We start from the raw sequence: 14,040 nt of genomic DNA, 5'->3' as shown, positions 1-14,040 counted from the left end.
TGATGCCCTTGTAATAATTATCGTAATAATATCCTTTCTCAGGTGGAAAGCTCTCGTGCCCCACCAGGATCTTATAGGTTTCAATGAGACCCCTCATTTCCCTAAACTCCCATGAATATAGTTTAGTTTCGAGATACAGCATGGGAACAGGCCCTTCAGCCCACCGACTCTGTGCCGACCAGCGATCCCCATTACAATATCACACACTGCACACTGGGGACAATCTACAATTTTTATCGAAGCCAATTAACCTACATACCTGTATATCTTTGGAGTGTGGGAGGGAAACATTTCCTTCACCCTGACCCTCAACACTAGTGCCCTTTAGGGTTAAGTGGCCAGTCGCTTGGTCTAACCTCTGTACACACGTGACTGCGTGAGCAAATACAATGAGTTTGTCGATGATCCTACTGTTGTCAACCAGATCATCACCAATGATGAGATGATGTACTGTAACGAGAGCTGTAAGAACCTTGTGTCACGGTGTTGGGGCAACCACCTAGCTCTAAACATCATCAAGATGAAAGAGTGCGGGAAGGAACTGCTGGTTTACTTCGACAATAGGCACAAAATGCCAGTAACTCAATGGGACAGGCAGCATCTCTGGAGGGAAGGAATGGGTGACGTTTCAAGTCAAGCCCCTTTTTCAGATGAAAGAGTTGGTTGACCTAAAGAAGAGAGAGGATGAACGTAACCCTGTCCTCGTGAACAGAGCTCTTTAAAGATGGTCAACAGCTTCAAGTTCCTTGGCACCCACATCACCAAAGCATAACCTGGGTTCCTCCAGATTGATGCGCTGATCAAGAAAGGGCAGCTCCAGTCTTACGTTCTTAGGGTGCCTGAGAAGATTCAGCGTGTCCATGACCATTCTCTCAAATTTGTATTTTGATGGCCTGGTGAGGCATCTGCTCTGCTCCTGGTCGCCTGGACCTGCAGAAAGTGGTGAACACAGCCCAGCCCATCACAGGCTCCACACTTCCTTCCGTCCGGTCCATCCTCATGGCGCGTTGCATCAGGGCGGCTGAAAGTATCGGCAAGGATGCCCTGACTTCTGGGAGCAGGTACATGAGTTGAAAGCCCGGATGTTCAGAGTTAACAACTTCTTCCCTACTGCTATCAGACTGCTGGATTAATCACCCCTTTCCTGAAGTGCTGCCACATAACCTTTTACTCTGCCTCGTTTGCTTATTCAATAGACAATAGACAATAGGTGCAAGAGTAGGCCATTCGGCCCTTTGAGCCAGCACCGCCATTCAATGTGATCATGGCTGATCATTCACAATCAGTATCCCATTGTTTCACTTTAATATTTTTATGCACTATGTCAGATTGCACTCCAACCTTACACCATTCTGTTGTTTTGCACTCATTATATTTACTGCTGTATTTATCATTACTGTATCTACACTGCTAAGTGTGAACAAGGAATTTCATTCCACTCTAATGAATAGACAATAAAGACAGGAAGCGGTACACATATCCTGCTACACATTGATGGTGCTGAAGTAAAGATGGTTGATAATTTCAAGTTCTTAGGAATAAATATCACCGGCAATTTGTCCTGGACTAGCCACATCAAAGCAATAGCCAAGAAAGCTCATCAATGCCTCTACCTCCTCAGAAGGCTTAGGAAGTTTGGCATGTCCCAGACAACTATGACGACTTCTACAGATGCACCTTGGAAAGCTTTTAATCGGGATACATCGTAGCATGGTTTGGGAACAACTCCATCCAAGACCGCAAGAAATTGCAGAGAATTGTGGGCACAGCCCAGACCATCACACAAGCCAACCTTCCTTCCATTGACAGCACCACGCTGCCTCGGCAAGACCAGCAGTATCATCAAGGTCCGGTCTCACCTCAGTCACTTCCACTTCTCCCCTCTCCTATCAGGCAAGAGAGCAGAGCTTTGCAAACACATACCTCCAGATTCAGGGACAGTTTCTTCCCAGGTGTTATCGGGCAACTGAAGGATCCTCTCACCAAATAGAAAGCAGTCCTGACTTTCCATCTACCCCGTTGGAGACCTTCGATCTATCTTTAAGCAGAATTTACTGGACTTTATCTTGCACTAAATGTTATATCCTTTATCCTGCATCTGTACACCGTGGACGGCTCGATTGCAATCATGTATAGTCTTTCCACTGACTGGATAGCACGCTACAAAAAAATGCTTTTCATTGTTCTTCGGTAGGCGTGACAATAATAATAGACTAAGCTAAATAAACTAATATGTAAACTGTAATCTGAATGCAAATTGAATCTGACGTCTCTCTCTCAATCATTCTCCTTCTTCAACCACCTTCCTTCCCTGCAAACTCTCCTTCCTCTCCCTCAGTCCCTCCAAGTGGTCACTTTACTCTCTCTCTCTGTGTCTCCCTCGCTCCATCCCTCATCTCGCTGAGTGTCCCCTCTTGTAGCTCCCCCAGCTTTGCACATTGCCCGCCTACGAACGCTTCTGACCAGTCTGTTCCACCACCAGATCCATCATTGGAATTATACGAGAACATGTCATTGGAAATCAGTGAAGTTTTCAATCTACTCTGGGAGCCAGCTGTTGTTTATCTGCAGCACAACATCTGGTAGCTGGAAAGAAAGTAAAGTTATTTCAGTATAAATCGTCCCTCAGATACCGGGGGGAGTTAACGCCACTCTAATACCCTAAGGCACTGATTAAAAATCCCAAATCCCACGCTGGTCGCAGCTAGATGGTGAGACAGCAGGCTCTGCATTTATATAACCCCTCGTAATACATCGAGCCGCCCCGCAGCTCTTTGCAATCCTTGAAGCTGCGTGAGATGCAGGAAGCGCAGGAGTTGTCTTGCACAGCAGGATCCCGCAGTCATCGCTGAGACAGAGATAGACACAAAATGCTGGAGTAACTTAGCGGAAAGGCAGCATCTCAGGAGAGAAGGAATGGGTGACGTTTCAGGTTGAGACCCTTCTTCAGACCGCCGAGACGGCGTCTGATACTGGCAGGATATTCAGCCACGTGGGGCTGCTCCTGCAGCCCAGTGTGACTTTACTTTAGACTTTAGAGATACAGCGCAGAGACAGGCCCTTCAGCCCACTGAGTCTTCAGAGACCAGCGACTACCCTGTGCACTCGCACTGTCCTGCACTCTATGAATAATTTACGATTGTACCCAAACCAATTAAAATGGAGGTAAACTCCCAGGGAGGAGTTTCTCCAGGTGCTCCGGTTTCCTCCCACATTTCAAAGACGTAAGTTAATTGGCTTCTGCAAATTGTCCCAAGGATTTAGGATAGAACTAGTGTACGGATGATCAGGGCCGGGTTAAGCCAGTGCCGGGCCCGGAGGATATGCTATAAAGGGGCCTTAAATAAGGGACAAGGTGATGTCACCGCCCGCGTGGGCCCCACGTGACCTCACCCAGCCAGCGGCCATGTGCCCCCGCTCCACCAATGGGCCGGGAGGCGGGTTGCTACGTAACCTATTGTAGGGGCACCCAGAAATCACTACAAAATGCAGCAACAATCAGCGAGGTTCCAAAATCCAGGGTTCAAATGCACAGGCTTGGGCCAACCGGTGCAAAGTTCAACAGAAGTGCTGCGGATATTTCTGCAGAGTATGGGAAGGAAGCACATCACACCCCTGCATTGGGCAGCGATCGCAGTGCGGCCAGCGCCCGCTCCATACTTACAATGACACTGGAGACACCAAGGGCAGCTCTCCCAGTGTCAACAACGCCGGCTGCGCACCATGTTCCCATCGGGGCAACCCACCCCCCCCCCGCTACTCTCGATGGCCGGCGCCTCCCTCTCCCGCGAGCCGGGCTCGCCCACCCCAACCACAAACTTTACTGGCATTGTATGCAGGTTTACCAAGGGCGCTGCCCCAGCCGGCAAGTTCTGGGGAGTGGAAAGGAATCAAAACACCCGGCGACTTCCCGCCCACCCAGCCAGCCAACCAAACATGCCCTCCAAGACAGCAGAGTCCGGCACGGTCCACTGGCTGCCGCAAGGAACCAACCCGGACTGTCAATGGGGAACCCGCGACCAGCGGCAAAGAATGGCCCAGTCCCTGACCGCTCCCCATGTATTGGACGACTTCCCGCAGGTTCAAGCAATCCAGGTGGACTGCAACCCGCTGCGTGATCCTGAAACACTGACTCAATGCCACTCCCTCCGAGGGAGCAACATTAAATCAGTGCCTCCAAGTCACGCAGCGGGCCCACAATCCACTCAAACTGCCCAAACACGCGGCAATTCATCCAACCCACAAAGGACAGCCACAAACCGAGCCATGCCCCGACACCAATCGCAGGTTCCCCATTGACAGTCCGGCTCAATTCCCCACGGCAGCCGGCAAACCGAGCCGGACTCTGCCGTCTGTCCTGGAGGGCAGGTTTGGTTGGTTGGGTGGGTGGGTGGGCGAGAAGCCGCCAGGCTTCCTTTCCCCTCCCCAGAACCCACAGACTAAGGCAGCGTCCCCAGCAAACCTGCACATGATGCCGGTGGAGCCCGGGGTGGAAGCGCCGGCTCGCAAGTGAGGGAGACTCCGGCCACCAGGGGGCCGAGCCACCCCAATGGGAACATGACGTGCAGCCGGTGCCACCAACACCAAGAGAGCTGCCCGTGATGTCTCCAGCGCCACCATACACATGGAGCAGGCGCTGGCCGCACACACCATCACTGCAATCGCCACCCAATGCAAGGGTGTGATGTATTTCCTGCCCAGACTCTGCAGAGATCCCCACTTGTACTTTAGCAACCACCTTCCTACCTTTACACAAGGAGTCACAATGCTCCACCGTCCGACTTAAAGCGATTTGGGAATGACGACCGGTCGCCAACTCGAAACATTAACTCTGTTTCTCTTTCTGACCCGCTGAGCTTTTCCCAGAGGCATTGCTGCCAAACTCCACACCGAGTCAACCCAACCCCGCACATCCAAACCCGGGATTCCAAGCCCTCGCTGACCACCACCACACCTTGTTGCTACCTCAGGGAGCCCCCAAAGGAGGCCGCACGGCAACCCGCCTCCCGGCCCGGGCGGCCGCCACCAGCAGAGCGGGGCGATGACATGCCGGTTGCCCATTGGTCCGCGCAGCCCCGCCAACACATTCCAACCGCGGCGGTCGGGGAGCGGCGCGAGTAACGCAGCGCCCCTCAGTGGCATGCCGAGTTCAAGCATTTAGCGCGGGGCCCTCGAAACCGCGAGGCCCCTGGCAAATGCTACTTTTGCTACTATGTTAATCCGGCCCTGCGCATGACCGCGGTTTGGCACGGATCCCGGTGGGCCGAAGGGCTTGTTTCCACGCTGTATCTCCAAAACTAAAAACGAATCTAAGCTGGGCGAGCAGAACTTCACATGATATATCAGATGTGGTCTCACCAACGTCACATTTATGGGCATCTCCACTTGCTGAGATGTTAGCTGGGAGATGAGTTTGGCCAGAACGCCAAGGGCAACAGCCGTGTCCTGGGACATTCGGCGAGTGCAGGGACAATATCCCAGCACCATGTCAGCAGGTCCATCAGGCGCAGCACCAGGAGCCCGTGTCCTGCACCCTGTTCTCCACCCTGTGCCACTGGGACCTCCAGCCCCAGCTTTCCTCCTTGCGAGGAAGGGCACTCCATCAACAGCTGGACTCGCAACACTAAAGCAACAAATATTGACTGCAACAAAACATTGATTTAACCTTGGATCCCCATTGCAGTAATCGCTCCCATTCCTTGCAAAATACCTTTACAGCCTTCCCCCCTGCCCCCACCCCCATCACCCCTCCCCCCCCCGCCTTGCTCAGTGCTTGTGTCCTCTCTCACTTTGCCACCGTTCCCCACCACTGATGTAACAAAACTGTAACCACACTGGGAGCCATTTAATTTCATTTCCTGATATCCACACAGCTTGGTGTCACAAGTGCTGGCTATATCTTGCTTTGTAGCACATTTGCAGGGTGAGGGTGGGAGGGGGGGGGGGTGGCTTAGTTCAGTTTAGAGATACAGCACGGAAATTGGCCCTTCCGCCCACCGAGTCCGCTCCAACCAGCGATCCCTGCACACTAACACTATCCTACACATTAGGGACAATTTACAATCTTTACTGAAGCCAATTAACCTACAAAACTGTACGTCTTTGGAGTGTGGGAGGGAACAGGAGCACCTGAAGAAAACCTCACAGGGAAAATGTACAAACTCCATACAGACAGCACCCATAGTCAGCATCCAACCCAGGCCTCTGGTGCTGTAAGGCAGCAACTCTACCGCTGCACTTGTGTGTAGGATAGTGCTAGTGTACGGTGATCGCTGGTCGGCGCGGACTCGGTGGGCCGAAGGGCCTGTTTCTGTGCTATATCTCAAAACCAAACTAAATTCACCAACACTCCTTAGATAGAACCCTCCAAACCCACGACCTCTACCAGTCGGATAAGGGCAGCTAAATCATGGGAAGCTATCCTTCAGAAGCGTGCAGGTTTGAAGGTTAATTGGCTTCTGTAAATTGTTCTGAGTGTGTAGGATAGAACCAGTGTACGGGGACCGCTGGTCGGCGTGGACTTGGTGGGTCGATGGTCCTGTTTCCACACTCCTATGTCTAAACTAAAAAAATCTACGTCACACATCATCCTAGCTTGGAAACATATATCACTGTAGCTGGGTCGAACTCCTGGAACCCCCTCTCAAATAGCATTATGGTTACACCCAAACCTCAAGGCCAGTGGCAGATCATGAAGGCAGTTCACTGCCACCTTCACACCGGCAGGTATGAACGCGGACTTCAATGCTGACGCATTTAACCTGCAACGCCCACATCCCTCGATGTTCATCCCTATAAGATGAAACAGGGGGAGTCCATTCTGCCCCTCGAGTCTGGCCCACCATTCAATGCAATCACAGCTGATCTTTTACCTCAGTACCATTGTCCTGCACTCACCCCATATCCCTCACCCGACTCAAAAACAGACTCTGTTCTCTGTGCCCCAGCCAATCAAGCACAGCCCCCCCCCCACCCCCCCCCCCCCACCTGTATCCACTTATCACTTGCCAGGCTTTGTCCTGCCCCCACCTCTCTTCCAGCTTTCTCCCATCCCCCACCCAACACAATCTGTCCGAAGAAGGGTCTCGACCCGAAACGTTACCTGTCCTTGTTTTCCAGAGATGCTGCCTGACCCGCTGAGTTATTCCAGCACTTTATGCATTTTTATGTATTAACCAGCACCTGCAGTTCCTTGTGCCTCCTCAACACTTTGAAAGGTGACAGGGCTACAGGAGTGGATGGAGTTGCAGCCACACATGCCTGGGCACCCACACCAGAGCACCCACACCAGAGCACCCACACCAGAGCACCCACACCAGAGCACCCACACCAGAGCACCCACATCGGAGCACCCACACCAGAGCACCCACATCAGAGCACCCACACCAGAGCACCCACACTAGAGCACCCCACACCAGAGCATCCCACACCAGAGCACCCACACCAGAGCACCCACACCAGAGCACCCACACTAGAGCACCCCACACCAGAGCATCCCACACCAGAGCACCCACACCAGAGCACCCACACCGGAGCACCCACACCAGAGCACCCACACTAGAGCACCCCACACCAGAGCATCCCATACCAGAGCACCCACACCAGAGCACCCACATCGAAGCACCCACACCAGAGCACCCACACCAGAGCACCCACACCAGAGCACCCACACCAGAGCACCCACACCGGAGCACCCACACTAGAGCACCCACACTAGAGCACCCGCATCGAAGCACCCACACCAGAGCACCCACATCAGAGCACCCACACCAGAGCATCCCACACCAGAGCACCCATACTAGAGCACCCACACTAGAGCACCCACATCGGAGCACCCACACTAGAGCACCCACACCAGAGCACCCACATCGAAGCACCCACACCGGTGCACCCACACCAGAGCACCCACACCAGAGCACCCACACCAGAGCACCCACACCAGAGCACCCACATCAGAGCACCCACACCAGAGCACCCACACTAGAGCACCCACACCAGAGCACCCACACCAGAGCACCCACACCAGAGCACCCACATAGAAGCACCCACACCAGTGCACCCACACCAGAGCACCCACACTAGAGCACCCACACCAGAGCACCCATACCAGAGCACCCACAATGGAGCACCCACAATGGAGCACCCACACTAGAGCACCCACACTATAGCACCCACAATGGAGCACCCACACTAGAGCACCCACACCGGAGCACCCACATCAGAGCACCCACACCAGAGCACCCACACCAGAGCACCCATACCAGAGCACCCACACCAGAGCACCCACAGGAGACACTATAAAGTCAGTAACATTGTCACAAAATCCTGGCAAACAAAACCAAGCACTCTGCTATAGAACAGAGCACAGGAGAGATGGGAAAACAATGGCCCTGTGGTCCATGAATGCAAGGAATGTGCCCTGTCCATGGTGTGTCTCCAACCATCCCGCAACTCTGGGAAGGCGTACACGCCAAGTCTAGCCTGGGCCCACGAAAAGAGTTGAACAGCATGAGAGGTGTCTCAGATGTCGGTCAGAAGGGACTGGACAAGGATGGGATCAAGACATTTGGAGATGAGTTCAGTGGGGCAGGAGCAGGCAAAAACCATGGGTCCAGGGCAGTCCTATTTATGGATTTTGGGAAGGAGAGTTGAGTTGAGTTTAGTCTCTTGTCACATGTACCAAGGTACAATGAAAGGCTTTGTTGCCTGCTAAAGAGCGCCCACACCAGAGCACCCAGGCCAGTCAGTCCTAACTTGTTGTGCTTTATTCACCATGCTATACATTCCCAGGCAAGAGGTAATGTGTCTGAAGCTTGTTTCGCCAAATTCCCATGATCTTCTTCTGCACCAGGTCCACGAGAGATGCCAAATGCCACCTCCGCACACTCTTTCGTTACCTTGTTTAATTCCGATCAAAATTAAGTAAATGATGATTTTATTTTTTTCTCCTACAATAGCGTAATTTAGTTTAGAGATACAGCTTGGAAATAGGCAGTTCGGCCCATCGAGTCCGCGATGACCATCGATCACCCCTTCACACTAGTTCTATGTTGCCCTACATTCCCATCCGCTCCCTACACAATAGGGGGAAATGCATAGAGGCCAATTAATCTACAAAACCAAAAGTCTTTAGGATGTGGGCGGAAACCGGAGCACCCGAAGGAAACCCACGTGGTCACGGGGACAACGTGCAAACTCCACTCTGGCAGCACCCGAGATCAGGTTCGACCCCAGGTCTCTGGTGCAGTGAGTTAGCAGCTCTACCAGCTGCACCATCGCTGCCCTATATCGGTGTAGTTGTACTCCAAGATCCTTGTTGTTTGTGTAGTCGGCTTCCTTAGCCTCATGCCTTCCAGTAACATGACCTATCTATTCGTCCACCCAAAATGTTCTTTCTCTTTAGCTGTAACCCTATATTCTACACACAGATTGCTTTCTGCTCTACCTGTTGTACTCATGTATGGTTTGATTGTACTCGTGTAGGGATGATTTGCGCGGATAACACACAATGGAGATTTCTTTGCACTGGATCTCAGTGCATGTGACAATAGTGAAACAACACCAGTGCCAAAGCAGAATGGCATTTTGTCCGCCAGTTGTTTTCTCAAGCTGTCAGTACACTGATGCACAATTGTAATTTGTTGCAGCCCTTCACAGCATGAACTATTATCCCGCCTCCCCTCCCCCACTTCTCCCAGGCTGCGTCCTAATTCGCTCAGAGCTGTTGTGCACGGCGCTGGGTCTTGGAGCCACCGATGCAGCAAGAGAAGATTGGGCCATGCTGACCCCTGGTGGCCGCTGGGGAAAACGCCTTCCTGCTTCCACCCTTCTTCCATTCAAAGATTCAATGATACTTTGTCTTTGAGATTTTAGATTTTTAGATTTTTAGATTTAGAGATACAGTGCAAAAACAGGCCCTTCGGCCCACCGGGTCCGCGCCGCCCAGCGATCCCCGCACACACTAACACTATCCTACACACACTAGGGACAATTTTTACATTTGCCCAGCCAATTAACCTACAAACCTGCACGTCTTTGGAGTGTGGGAGGAAACCGAAGATCTCGGAGAAAACCCACGCAGGTCACGGGGAGAACGTACAAACTCCATACAGACGGCGCCCGTAGTCAGGATCGAACCTGAGTCTCCGGCGCTGCATTCACTGTAAGGCAGCAACTCTACCGCTGCGCCACCGTGCCGCCCGTATCTATATACTAAAACTCTCGTTTGTCTGTTTATTTGTGATCGAACTACAGCCAAAACGGTACACGATAGCTTGACAATTTTAGGCCCACCTTACTCACCGTCATCGCTTTAATGGTAAAGCAAGTAGTTTTATTGAAATCGGTGTTATATTTTTTAAGTTATTCACATTTTAAAGTTTCAATCTATCTCATAGGGAGGGAGGGAGGGAGGGAGGGAGGGAGGGAGGGAGGGAGGGAGGGAGGGAGGGAGGGAGGGAGGGAGGGAGGGAGGGAGGGAGGGAGGGAGGGAGGGAGGGAGGGGGGAGGAAGGTGGATAAGGGGGGTTGAGGGGAAGTGGGGGGAGGGGGAGGGGGGAGGAGAGGGTGCTGCACCAATGCAGGAGAGGTTTGGGCCCAACGGGTCCACTTGGTCTAGTCAAAACTAAAAATGTATTCAATTATTTACAATGATAATACTTACAATATTTCACTCAAGGATGTTGCCAGGACCAGAGGATCTGAGCTATTGGGAGAAGCTGGGTCCTGGAGCGCAGGAGGATTAGCGGTAATCTTATAGAGGTGCACAAAATCACGAGAGGAATAGGAATAGAGTCTCTTGCCCAAAGTAGGGGAATCAAGGATCAGAGGACATAGGTTTAAGGTGAAGGGAAAAATATTTAATAGGAATCTGAGGGTTAACTTTTTCACACAAAGGGTGGTGGGTGTATGGAACGAGCTGCCGGAGGAGGTAGTTGAGGCAGGTACTGTCGCAACGTTTAAGAAATATTTAGACAGGTACATGGATAGGATAGGTTTAGAGGGATATGAGGCAGGTGGGACTAGTGTAGATGGGACATGTGGGTCGGCAGGGGCAAGTTGGGACGAAGGCCCTGTTTCCACACTGTATCACTCTATGACTATACGACTCTAAGGACCATAAATCTTGACTTAGCCGCTGACATGTACATGGATAGGATAGGTTTGGTGGGAAATGGACCAAACGCAGGCAGGTGGGACTAGCGTAGCTGGGACATGTTGGCTGGTGTGGGCAAATTGGACCGAAGGGCCTGTTTCCACACTGTGTCACTCTTTGACAAATGAAATATTAACAACACACCCACCATCATAATACAAAGATTACCAAATATTCTAAAATATCAAATCACTATGTTACAATCCTGTGTAGGAAGGAAATGCAGATGCTGCTTTACACCGAACATAGACATAGACACAAAATGCTGGAGTAACTCAGCGGGTCAGGCAGCATCTCTGGAGAGAAGGAATAGGTGAAGTTTCGGGTCTGAAGAATGGTCTTGACCTGAAACGCCACCCATTCCTTCTCTCCAGAGATGCTGCCCGTCCTGCTGAGTTACTTCAGCATTTTGTGTCCATATTACAATCCTGACCCAGAATACAGTCAATCCCCCGTGGCCAGTCGTCCCGGATTATTTAAAATTAGAGAATTCAACGTTCATTCCGTTGGGTTGTAAGCTGCCCAAGCAAAATACGAGGTGCTGTTCCTCCAATTTGTATGTAACCTCACCCTAGTAATGGAAGAGGCCCATGAGAGGAGGCCCATGATCAGCTGGACGCACAGAGTCCCTTGCCCAGAGTTGGGGAAATCGAGAACCAGAGGACATAGTTTAAGGTGAAGGGGAAAAGATTTAATAGGAATCTGAGAGGTAACTTTTTCATACAAAGGGTGGTGGGTACATGGAACAAGTCACCAGAGGAGGTAGTTGAGGCAGGGACTATTGCAATGTTTAAGAAACAAATAGTCGGGTACATGATAGGACAGGATTAGAGGGAGATGGGCCAAGTGCAGGCAGGTGGAAATAGTGTAGATCGTACATGTTGATCGGTGTTGGCAAGTTGGGCCAAAGGGCCAGTTTCCACGCTGTACGACTCTATGACATTATAACACTGTGAGGTGCCAGGCTGATGAAGCTGCCACACAGGATTATCTACACACTAAACATCAGGAACAACAGGCAGCAGGCAGGAATGGGGATGTTTATGTTAAATTTTATTTTATGTGGCTGTGTGGCTTGTTGCTTTTTACTTAGTATGGCTGTGTGGTAACTCAAATTTCACCGTACCCTCATTGGTACATGTGACAATTAAATTGAATCTTGAATCTTGAGCTAGGTGACCTTGCAACCGATGCATCCGATCAAAGTTCTGTAATCCGGCCACGATGATAAGACTGCAGACTTTGTCCTAATCTGTGGGTTGTGACATGATTTAGATAGTAACGAGGCTGCAAAGCTTTCCTTATCCTCAGCGTGTGACAGGATCCAGGATGTGAGTATTAAAGACAAGGTTGAAGCATTCACCACCACGTTTAGGCAGAAAGAGCCCGGCGAGCCGTAGCCACACCCCAAGCCTGAGTTTAGAAGGATGAGGGGGGACCTCATTGAAACTTACCGAATACTGAAGGGCCAGGATAGTGGATGTGGAGAAGATGTTTCCACTCGTGGGAGAGTCTAGGACCGGAGGCCATCGCCTCAGAATAAAAGGTTGTGCGTTTAGAAAGGAGATGAGGAGGAATTTCTTTAGTGAGAGGGTGGTGAATCTGCGGAATTCATTGCCACAGACGGCTGTGGAGGACAAGTTACTGGAAATTTTAAGGTAGAGATTGACAGATTCTTGATTAATAAGGGTGCCGGGAGTAATGGGGAGAAGGTGGGAGAATGGGGTTGAGAGTGAAAGATAGATCAGCCATGATTGAATGGCAGAGTAGACGATGGAGAATGACACGGTGAATTCAGAGACAAGGGTCCTGAACTTAAAGAAAGGAGACTTTGAAGGTATGAGATGGGAATTGGCTAGGGTTGACAGTGGAGATGCAATGGCAAAGATTTAAAGAGCGCATGGATGAACTCCAAAAATTGTTCATCCCTGTCTGGCAAAAAAATTAAATGGGGAAGGCGGCTCAACTGTGGGAAATCAAGGATAGTGTTAAATCCAAGGAAGAGGCATATTAATTGGTCAGAGCAAGCAGCAAACCAGAGGACTGGGAGAAACAGAACTCAACAGAGGAGGACAAAGGGGTTAATTAAGAGGGGGGGATAAAAGAGCACGAAAGAAAGCTTGCAGGAATATAAACATTGACTGTAAAAGCTTCTTTTGATATGTAAAAAGGAAAAGATTAATGAAGATAAATGTAGGTCCCTTACAATCAGAGACAGGTGAATTTATAAGTGGGAAAAAAGGAAATGGCAGAACAGTTGCCATTTACTCTTATAAAGTACTTTGGTTCTGTCTTCATTAAGGAAGACACAAAGAATATCTCCCAGAAATACTAAGGGACCGAGGATCTAGTGGGAGGGAGGAACTGAAGGGAATACACATTAGTCAGCAAATGGTGTTAGGTAAACTGTGAGACTGAAGGCAGATAAATCCACAGGGTCTAATGGGCGGCATCCTAGAGTACTCAAGGAGCTGGTCCTGGAAATCGTGGATGCATTGGTGATTATTTTCCAATGTTCTCTCGAATCTAGATCAGTTCCTGTGGACTGGAGGGTAGCCAATGTAACTCCACTTTTTAAGAAAAGATGGAGAGAGAAAACAGAGAATTATAGATCAGTTAGCCTTACATTGGCAATGGGGAAGATGCTTGAGTCGATTATTATACCATGGAGGTGTCCCTGGTGCTTTGATGTACTGTGCTCACTGTTAATGTAGGCCGTGGGTTTGGGACCTCTACTGTCATCGGCATTTCCCATTACTGTCGTATGTGGCAATAGCACTAATGCATTTAAATGGGCTTGCAGTCTGTCTGTCATAGCACAATAGACAATAGGTGCAGGAGTAGGCCATTCAGCCCTTCGAGCCAGCACCGCCATTCAATGTGATC

This window comes from Rhinoraja longicauda, chromosome 11, assembly GCF_053455715.1.
Source record: "Rhinoraja longicauda isolate Sanriku21f chromosome 11, sRhiLon1.1, whole genome shotgun sequence".
Classification (NCBI taxonomy): domain Eukaryota; kingdom Metazoa; phylum Chordata; class Chondrichthyes; order Rajiformes; family Arhynchobatidae; genus Rhinoraja; species Rhinoraja longicauda.
This window is presented reverse-complemented; position numbering follows the sequence as displayed.